Source organism: Balaenoptera musculus, chromosome 4 (assembly GCF_009873245.2).
Source record: "Balaenoptera musculus isolate JJ_BM4_2016_0621 chromosome 4, mBalMus1.pri.v3, whole genome shotgun sequence".
Taxonomy (NCBI): domain Eukaryota; kingdom Metazoa; phylum Chordata; class Mammalia; order Artiodactyla; family Balaenopteridae; genus Balaenoptera; species Balaenoptera musculus.
Genome location: NC_045788.1, coordinates 15,456,686 through 15,467,245, shown reverse-complemented (window position 1 = coordinate 15,467,245; position 10,560 = coordinate 15,456,686). Strand labels below are relative to the sequence as shown.

The 10,560-nt window shown below is 41.4% G+C and overlaps 1 long non-coding RNA gene across 1 annotated transcript; it reads left to right on the top strand.

Annotated features, from left to right (window-relative positions):
- The first annotated feature begins 312 nt into the window (after positions 1-312).
- Positions 313-10,346, top strand: LOC118894136. Its single transcript, XR_005019657.1, has 3 exons — positions 313-2,243; positions 6,206-6,299; positions 9,947-10,346. It is a non-coding gene; the product is annotated as an uncharacterized LOC118894136 (long non-coding RNA).
- The last annotated feature ends 214 nt before the right edge of the window (positions 10,347-10,560 follow it).

Genomic DNA, 10,560 nt, shown 5'->3' with positions numbered 1-10,560 from the left:
TCAGAAGCCCAGCTGTTCTTTGTCCCGAGTCACTTTGTGCTGTGGTCCGTCCAACTGGTATCCCACAGACTGTCCTCACTGTCCTCTCCCTCACTTGGCCCTTCCTGTCCCCCTCATCCTCATCTTAGCCCCCTCCCCCCCCTACTGGCCCCTCCCTCCCCAACCCCCTCCCTGACTCAGCCCCAGTCAGCGACTCCCCTTTCTTTCTCGAAAAAGTCCATCTTGTGTTCCTGGGACACCCCTCCCCTCTCTCAAAAGACCTTTCTCATCTCTCCCTCTTGCCAACACTACTGTCCCCTCCCACCCTGGGTCCCCTCCCAGGGTGGTCTTCATTCCCTGTGATTTTCCCATCTCTGGTGGTCGCTCCTCGATCCAGCACTTCCCTCCACTCTCCATTCAGTCTCCCCTGCCTGGAAGAGGAGGGCTCAAGCACCCCTGGGGCATCTCTTGGCTTGTTCGGGTGTCAGCACCCTGACCTGGGACTAGTGTCCTTACTCTCTGGGATGCCTTCCTCTGCAGGTCCCAAGACTCCCAAGGCGACCAGATTCAGTGTCCTCAGTCCTCCTCCTCCTGACCCTACCAACCACATCACCCTGCTTGAGACCCTCTCTTCCCTCAGTGCTTCTTTCCTGGGTCTTTTCTTCCTCTTACCTTCTACACAGACTTCTTTCTCCCCCATCGCCCCTAACGTGAGGGCTTCCTGAGGCTCCTAGCCCAGTCTTCGTTCTCCATCGCGTCCCTAAGGTGTTCCATCTATGCTCAGATTCCTGCTCTGTGCCCAGCACCTCCACACCTGGGGCTCTGGTCCAGGCCTTTTTGAATATCTCTTCCTGGACATCCCCACCTGGATGTCACACAGCTACCTCAAACCCAACGCAGACAACACAAAACTCGTCCTCTCCATTTTCAGTCCTCCATCAGGACCTCCCCAGGGAGCTACCTTCACTCCTGTTGTGGTTCTTACTGAGTCATCCAGGGGCAGAAATTTGGGTCTCTCTGGCAAGCCCTCTCCAGCCCCCCATCCTCCGGAGAGAGTCTTGCCTGTAGGCCAACCTCTCCTATGCCCTCTGCTCCCTCCCCCAGTTTGGCAATAACAACTTGTTTGGGTCTCCTGTTCCCATTTTCTTCCCAGTGCTACCCTGGTTACCAGAGTTACCTTCTTTTTCCTTTTTTGAAAATCACTCAAGCATTTATTTTAAGCATTCTGAAAAATTGGTATGAGAAATGTTTTCCTTCAACAAGTATGGATGCATAGCTTCACGTGAACATCAAAGACGTGTATTTTGGAGTCTGTTAACATTGTAAGCTCCCTAAGCAGTGAAGGACCAGTCCACCCTCTCCTCTGCAACTTCTTCTAGCACTTAGGGCTTATGAAATATAATGATTTCTTGGAGCAAAGAGTAATTTTACTGACCAAATAAAGGTAATCGTCCCACTTCCCACTGAGAAATATACACATATGGAATTCATTATTCCAAGAGTTCCTACTGGCAGAAAAAAAATCTAAATGTATTCAAAAGCCCTGGAGAAAGGTATGCCGGAGACAAGGTTGGTTTCTAAGACACACACTCCTGAAAAAAAAGAGAGAGAAGGATGGACTTAATTCTTAATGCTGATCTACAGGGTGAGATGTCCATGTGTAGGAAGTTTTTACATGAGACCAACTGATGGAGTGCCTTTCCCACAGCATAACATAGTGCTGGCTCATATGTTTATGCATTCACTCAACCTGTATTTAAGCATGTACATGATCCAGCTAGAGTTCCTGGAGTTGCTTTTCTAGTAGTGATAACAACTTCAGCCCAACAGCCCTGACCTCTGGACCCAGACCTGAGACCACAAGGCGCCTACTGGGGTTGGGCTGCTGCCTGTGGCCGTGAGCCACTAAGGAAATGACCCATGACCTAGACATCATCGACTCCCTGCTCTAATTCACCAGCACAAACATCACTTAGAATGTCATTCTGAAGAGCTGACATTGTTGGCTGACCTACCATGGAAGGGAGGCATCAGCAACTGCCACGGTGACTTCATGACAAATGCCTTCCCTCACTCCTTCTTGCCCCAAGAATTAGGTTCCTTGATTTATTTTCAAAAATTTTTATGCAGCAAAATTAGAAAGTGCACAGTACCTTTGTTACAAATATACTTTCTCATCTAGGCACAGAATACCAGGAAGCGGCCTTGAAATTATTTTCGAAGATCTAAGGAAAATATATTTTTGTGCAAGTGTACTTGCTACAGTAAGCATTTGATTAACTTCCTGTTGTCTGGGAGGAAATGCCAAGTGTGGATATAGGACTAGAGTATAGTGTTGGGTTAATTAATCTTTAACAATAAGAGGGAGAAAAAAATATTTTGAAGTCTAATGTTGCCTCTTCCTACCTTCCATGTCTCTTAACCTCTCTTTAATATTTTTCCTCATTTTAACTTTCTGTACTGCATTCTGGGTAGCTTTTGGTAACCTAGCTTCTGATTCACCAATTCTTTTTTTTTTTTTTTTTTCAGTTGTGGTTCTTCTGCTCTTTAATGGAATTTGGGTTTTAAAGTTCTGTGTCTGTATTTTTCATTTCTAAAAGCTCTCTTTTTTTTTTCTTGTAAAAATATATCTCTTTTTACCTAAGTAGTTGCTTATGTTTTTCATTGCACCTTTTGTTTCTTTAATTATTGTACACATTCCTTTTTAATAATCTGGATCTACTAATTCCATTTCTTGAAGTTCTTAGAAATTTGAAGCTGTTCATGCTTTTGCTGACTTTCGCTCGCAGTGGATTCTTTTCGCATGTGGGCCATAAATTTGGATTGTGACCTCATATTCTGCCTGGCCTTATTTGTCAAAATCTCATGGGACAGTAAGACATGAATAAGAAATAATACAGGGAGGGGGGCGGGTGATGGTGCAGGAAGGATGACAAAAATTTTAATTATTTCCAGATTATTTCATTATGTACCTAGAAAATGCAGGAGACTCAACTGACAATTAAAACTAATAAAGCTATCAGACAAACTATTGGAACTAATAAAAAAGCAAAAACAACAAAAAACAAAGGAAAGAGGCCCAGTAAAGAATAACTTACTAAAACCATTAGCATTCCAAGAAGCCAACAATACCCAATAAGGGTACCTGATTTTTTTTAAAGGATTTTATAAAAAATAACTTTAAAAACAGCTATATAATATGCTTAGGAATAAACAGGTCAAAAAATGTGCAAGACGTATAAAAACCTATCAAACATTACTGAAGTTATTGAACTTTTTAAAAAGGAACCCTGAATTAATGGAGATGTCAAACATATTCCTGGATACAGAGATGCAAAATTATAAACATATCAGTTCTTCCCAAATTAGCTAATAGGTTCAATACAGTTATAAATGAGCACTTTTTAAATGAACGTAGGAGGAATTCCAGTGGGACAGAATGGCTAGAGGGGGCTAGAGTTGGGAATTTCCCTTCTACCAGGTGGAAGGCTAGAGCTGACTAGAGTTGGGTATTTCAAGAGAAAAATTACAAGGTATACTAAAAGGCAAAAAACAATTTGAAAATACAGAGCAAACATCAGAACTGGACGTGGGAGGGATATTGGAATTATCAGACCACAAATTTAAAACAACTGTGATTAATATGCTAAGGGCACTAATGGATAGAGTAGCCAGCATGCAAAAACAGATGAGCAGTGTAAGCAGAAGAAGAAATGCTAGAGATCAGAAGCATGACAGAAATGAAGAGTTCCTTTGATGAGTTTATTAGTAGACTGGAACAGCTGAGGAAAGAATCTGGGCTGAAGATATCTCAATACAAACCTCCAAAACTGAAAAGCAAATAGAACAAAGACTAAAAGACAAAACAAACAATCAAAAAGAGCAGAATATTCAAGGTCTGTGAGACAACACAAAATGTGTAGCATACATGTAATGGGAGTACCAGAAGGAGAAGAAAGAAAGGAACATAGAAATACTTGAGCCAGTAATTACTGGAAATTTTTCTAAGTTAGTGTCAGACAAGCCACAGATCTAGGAAGGAACTCAGAGAACATCAAGCAGGATAAATGCCAAAAAAGAAAGAAGGAAATAAAGGAAGGAAGGGAGGGAGGAAGGAATGAGGGAGGGAGGGAAGAGAGGAGGGAGGGAGGGAGGAAGGGAGGAAGGGAAGGAAAGCAGGAAGGAAGGAGGGAAGAAAGACTAGGCATATCATTTTCAATCTACAGCAAATCAAAAATAAAGAAAAGAATTCTGAAAGAAGCCAGAGGGGAAAAACACCTTACCTACAGAGGAACAAAGGTAAGAATTAACATCTGACTTCACCTCAGAAAACATGCAAACAAGAAGACCGTGGAGTGAAATTAAGATGTAGGGAGAAAAAAAACTCACCAACCTAGAATTCTTTACCCTGCAAAATTTCCTTCATAAGTGAAAGCGAAATAAAGACTTTCTCTGACAAACAAAAATTTAGGGAATTTGTTGCCATTGGCCTTTTTATTTTTACAGGAAATGTTAAAGGAAGTTCTCTAGAGGGAAGGAAAGTAATATAAGTTGGGAACTTGAATCTACACAAAGGAAGAATGTTGAAAAAGTAGTAAGTGAATGTAAAATAAAATGAACTTAGCAGGCTTATTCTAAAATTTATCTGGAAGAAAAAATGTTCAAGAATAGATAAGAATATTTTGAAAAACATAGCCAATGATGGTGATTGGTAGTAGTGATGATGGTTGGGGGGGTAGATTACTAAGGATTTGAAAAATGTATCACTGGAACAGAATAGAGAGGCCAGAATTGGGCACATTTACATGTGAAAATGGGGGAACAATTTTTATTTTTATAAATTTTTTTTTTTTTAAATTTTTGGCTGTGTTGGGTCTTCGTTGTTGTACGTGGGCTTTCTCTAGTTGCGGCTAGTGAGGGCTACTCTTCATTGTGGTGCACAGGCTTCTCATTGCGATGGCTTCTCTTGTTGAGGAACATGGGCTCTAGGTGCATGGGCTTCAGTAGTTGTGGCACAGGGGCTCAGTAGTTGTGGCTCACGGGCCCTAGAGTGTAGGCTCAGTAGTTGCGGCGCAAGGGCTTAGTTGCTCCGCGGCATGTGGGATCTTCCCGGGCCAGGGCTTGAACCCGTGTCCCCTGCACTGGCAGGTGGATTCTTAACCACTGCACCACCAGGGAAGTCCCTGGGGGAATGATTTAAACCATATTTTCTTAAGATAAGAAAACTATTCAAATGCTGGTTTTGAAAAATTATCTATTTGGAGAAAAATTCAATTAGAAAGTCATCTTACAACCTTCTCAAAAATTAATATTAAACAACCTTATGCTACAAATTTAAATGTGTTAAATACACAATAGAAAAAAATTAGTTTTCAGACTATATAAAACAATAAGTGAAAGATAAACAACCTGATATGAAAAAAACTAGACAAAGGATATGAATGTAAAATTTACGGAGGCGAACATAAATATGTTCAACAAACACAAGAAAGAGGTCACCTCCTCTGAAGTCAGGGAGATGCAGTGAAATGCAGCAAGGGGATCTTTTCTTTTTAATAACATGTATCAAGAATTAAACTCACTTTTAATATCAAGTGTTGACGGTGAAGGAATTTGGTACCTTCACATACTGTTGGTAGACCTGAAACTTAGTAGAGCATTATTTATAACTGTAGCAAAAATAGACACAAACTTATCAACAAGAGTCAGGTGAAGTGTGGATACTGCCTAGTAATTAAAGTAAATCTGGAGGAACTGACCTGGGAGAACATCCTGTTTGTTAAATGCAAAAAAACGAAGTTGCAAAACACTATGTACAGTAAGATGAACTTTATGAAAAAAATAAACTACAAGCAGGACTCTGTAAAGGTGTAGATAGAGGTCTGGAAGGGTACATGCCAAGCACCCAAGGAGTGAGAAGGGAGTAACAGTTACTGAGTGTTTGCTTTGTGCTATGAGATCCTTTACATGATTCTTTACAGATTCTTTACATGTACTAGCTCTAATCTTCCCAGCAATTCTGAGGGGATAAAACCCTGGAGACTCTTAAATCTAAAGATTTGTATCTTTCTTCAGTTCAAGGACATTTTCTGAAATTATGTATTTGATTGTGTACTCCCCAGAAGTCTGTTTTCCCTTTCTATAACTCTTCCTGCATTGATTCTCTAGATCTTTTAATTTTTCTCTCATGTTTCTCACCTCTTTGTCTTTTTGTTCTCTGTTTTAGGTCTCAGTGGTTATCAAACTTGAGGTGCACCCCAATCTCCTGGAAGGCTTGTGAAAACACAGATTGCTGGGCCCCACTCCCAGTTTCTGATTTAGTAAGTCTGGAACTGGAACCCAGAAACTTTCATGTTAAAAAGTTCCCTGGTGATACTGTTGCTGGTGGCTGGTTATCACATTTTGAGAACTACTGTTCTCAGGTATTTCTTTCACTTTGCATTTTTTTAGTTTGACAATTACATTTTTAATTTTCATGGACATTTTTATTGTTTTCAATTTTCTCTTTTTGGATGACTTTTTTCCTTTGTCTATGGAAGAAAAACCTCCTAAAACCTCACTGAGGATACTAAGTAGATTTTTTAAAAATGTTATTTCCTATCCCCCACACTATCCCCGTTTCTCCTGGGTTCATAGCTCTGTTTATTTATCTTGGTTCTTTTTTATGGGTTGTTGGTTTTACTCAAAGATCTGGGGATCCTTGGCTATCCATTTATATCTGTGAATGAAGGATTTGTGTTTTAATATAGGTGGCTCTTATTGGTCTTCTCTACCATCATAGGATCTATTTTTTCAACAGCCCTCTCCTCCAAGTTGGAGCCTTGAGCATGTTGACTGGCAAGATTCCATTTAGAGGTCATGACCAGGACTACTTCTCTCCCAGCCCCCAATAAAATGGGGAAGTCTTTTCTTGGGATGGCAGCACTGGCACGAGGAACCCCAGGCTTCCCCCCAAATCCTGTCTAGTTTCTTTTATAGGGCACCCTCTGGTTTGGCCTGGGTGGGTGCCATCTTGGCCTACTGTTGTGCCTACTCAAGACAGAGGCAAGCATAGGGTGTATGTTCTCTTGGACACAATTCTTTCCAGGTGGGCCTAAGACTCGCCATGATTTCTCCTCCCCACTGTCTCCTGCCTTCTGTGCCTGTACCTTCTGACAACAGAGTCTTCCCAGGCCCCCGTGAGAGGTGGTTCTTACTTTCTAGGCATCTACCTCTGTGGCTGCTTCCTCTGCTCTGCCCATCAGGATGGTTCCATCTGATTTTCTTCAAATTCTTCTGGTAGCCCCCTCTCCCGTTCTTAGTGCTGTACTTTTTATTTCCTTTTGTCATTTCTTAAACTAGTGTAAGCAATGTTAAAATGGGACTCTTCAGTTTGTCTGAGTCACCGATGTGATAGACAATCAGATTCCACCAAGTCTGAGACAGACCACCACATGCAGAACTTATAAAGAAAATGTCCAAGGAATGTTCCATTTCAAGAATACAAGGGAAGAGCAAGGAAGAAGAAATTGGGAGAACTTCTTTGGAGACAGTCTTATTCTAAATCCCTCCCCCCCCCCACCACCTGCCTATAGGCCACCCACAGGAGGGCTGGGCCACAGTGAACAAGAGGGAGAGCGGGGATCAGGGAGAGAGAAGCTGACCAGCCTCCCAACCCTGCTCCCTCCTCTTTCCTCTAGCTGCTCTGTAGGAGATTGGGAAGAGCTGGCCCCACTCCCTTTGCCTCCTACACTCTCACAAGAAGCCTGTGAGTCTGGGTAGCTGCTCTGTCTCTGGTCCTCACTCTCCTTTCTCTCCTACCCTGTCTCTTCCCTCTTCCTGCTTTCATTCCTCGCCTGCCTCTCCCCTCTCTCATTTATTGCCAATAATACCAACCTCACATTGTTAAGTTCTCATCGCCGCTTATCAAGGACTATTACACTCCTCCCTTCTGCTCTCTTTCTGTTTATTCAACAAACACCACTGCAGACTGTGGTGGTGGATCTTAGAGGACAATAAGAAAACACAAGCACAAACAGTGCAATCAATCTCCAAGAGAGGGCAATGTGAGGGAGAGGCCCCAAATTCAGCCGGGGGTGTCAGGAAGGCTTCCCAGGAGCCAAGTTTTGAGGAAGAGTAGAGCTGGCCAGGAGAAGCGGATTTGGGAGGAGTCTTCCTGGCCAGAAAGAGCATCGTATGCAGAGTTCTAGAGACACACCAGAGGGTCACACATTCAGGAAGTGACATGCTCTGCCACTTTATTCCCCTTATTGTACACCTCAACCCTGAGAGGTAAGCAGTGCAGTGTAAAATACCTCTATTTTACAGATCAGGAAACTGAGACTCAGAGAATCCATTCCACAAGCACTTCCAGACCAGCAGTGTTTGCCAGGGAGTGCAGGAGAAGCTGACAGTGAAGAGAGAAGGATTTGATTGTTGCACTGGACTAGTCATATTAATTATAGGATTCTTGAGACTGGAAGATTTTTATTATTCAAGAGTGATCAGAAAGCCATGGAACCTGCTGGAAATTTTACTAGGGGCAGGAATAAAGGCGTTTTCTGCTTATACTCTCTGTAGTCCCACTTGTTCAAAGTAAGGGGTAAATTCATTACAATGATTAATGAATTTACCCCTTACTTTTCTCTCTTTCTTTCTCTCTTTCTTTCTTTCTTTTTCTTTCTTTCTTTCTTTCTTTCTTTCTTTCTTTCTTTCTTTCTTTCTTTCTTTCTTTCTTTCTTTCTTTCTTTCTTTCTTTCTTTCTTTCTTTCTTTCTTTCTTTCCTTCCTTCCTTCTTTCTTTCTGTCTTTCTTTCTGTCTTTCTTTCTCTCTCTCTCCTTCCTTCCCTCCCTTCCTCCCTCCTTCCTTCCTCCCTTCCTCCCTTCCTTCCTTCCTCCCTTCCTCCCTTCCTTCCTTCCTCCCTTCCTCCCTTCCTTCCTTCCTTCCTTCCTCCCTTCCTTCCTTCTTTCTTTTTCTCTTTGCTTTTCAATTTAGGAAGTTTCTTTTTTTAATTAATTTTTATTGGTGTATAGTTGCTTTTTTAGGAAGTTTCTATTCACATATTTTCAAGCTCATTAATTCTTTCCTCTGTCCTGTCCAATCTACTGACAAGCCCATCAAAGGCATTTTTCATTTCTGTTAAGAGTGTTTTTCATTTCTAGCATTTCCTTTTGATTCTACCTCAGAGTTTTTATCTCTCTGATTACACTACCCATGTTTCTACATGCTATCCATTTTTTTCCCATTAAAGCCCCCAGTGTATTAATCATAGTTATTTTAAATTCCTAGTCTGATAATTCCAAAATCTCTGCCATATTTGAGTCTGGTTCTGATACTTTGTCTCTTCAAATTGGGTGTGTTGTTGTTTGTTTGTTTGTTTATTGTTGTTTTTTGCCTTTTAGCATGCCTTGGAATTTTCTGTTGAAAGCTGGACATGATATATTGTGTAAAATGAACCAATAGGGCATTAATGTGAGGTTTTATATTTATCTGTCTAGGAATTAGGATGTGTTTACTACTTGCAGTAACTGTGGTGTCAGAGACTAAAATTTCTTTTAGTGTTCTTGTTTTTGTCTGCCCTGTTGTCATTAAGTTTCCTTAGAGACTCCTTCTTAAATAGAACCTGAGGTTTGCAACCTTTTAGCTATAAGTAATCCCCTGTTGTTGTACAGGAGTTCTGTAGACGTGGAGGCGAGGTGTGGGGAAGGGGATGCACTCTATGGTACTATGATTGGATCTCAATCTTTTAGTAGGCCTGTGTCCCTGAGCATCATAAGTGCTTCTCAGCTCCCTCACCCCTTAAGTGAGACAGGAAGGCTATAGGGGACTGGAGTTGAATATTTTCCTTTCCTCAGGTTGGTTAGTCTTGGGCAAAACTCAAGTCAGTCAGGCTATGGTAAAATAGTTTCTCTTGAGGGCAGGCCATGTTAAGGAGAAAAGAATGCTCTGGGCATATTCTAAATTGGTTACTCTCTCCCTCCTCTGCCAGAAGCAAAAGGGGAACCTTCTCCAATCTTCACATGAGACGCTGAGGGGCTCCTGGAAGTAATAAAAGTGTTGGGAATCCCCACGACTGTCCCCTCCAGAGTTTTTTGCTCTCAAGCTTGTCTATGTTGAGCTTCCAGCAATTTGTCAATTATAGTTTGTGTTCCTATCAGTACTGGCTCCAGCTGCAAGCTTCTGGTCCTGGGATTCTCCTGGTAAGATATGGTTCTCTGTATCCATCTGTTTCTCTAGTTTTCAGGGAAACAGTTTGCCCTATGATGTCAATTCTCTGGATCTAAAAAGAGTTGTTGATTTCCAGTTCGTTTAGCTTTTTTCTTGTGCGAGAATGAGGGTGATGACTTCTAAACTCTCTACATAATATCCCAAAGTGCAAATAACCCAAATGTCCATCATGTGATGACTGGATAAACAAAATGTGGTATATCCATACAACAAAATATTATTCAGCTATAAAAAGGAATGCAATACTGATATATGCTACAAGTATGAACCATGAAAACATTGTGCTAAGTGACAGAAGCCAGTCACAGAACACCACATGTTATATGATTTCATTTATATGAAATGTCCAGAATAGGTAAATATGTAGAGACTATA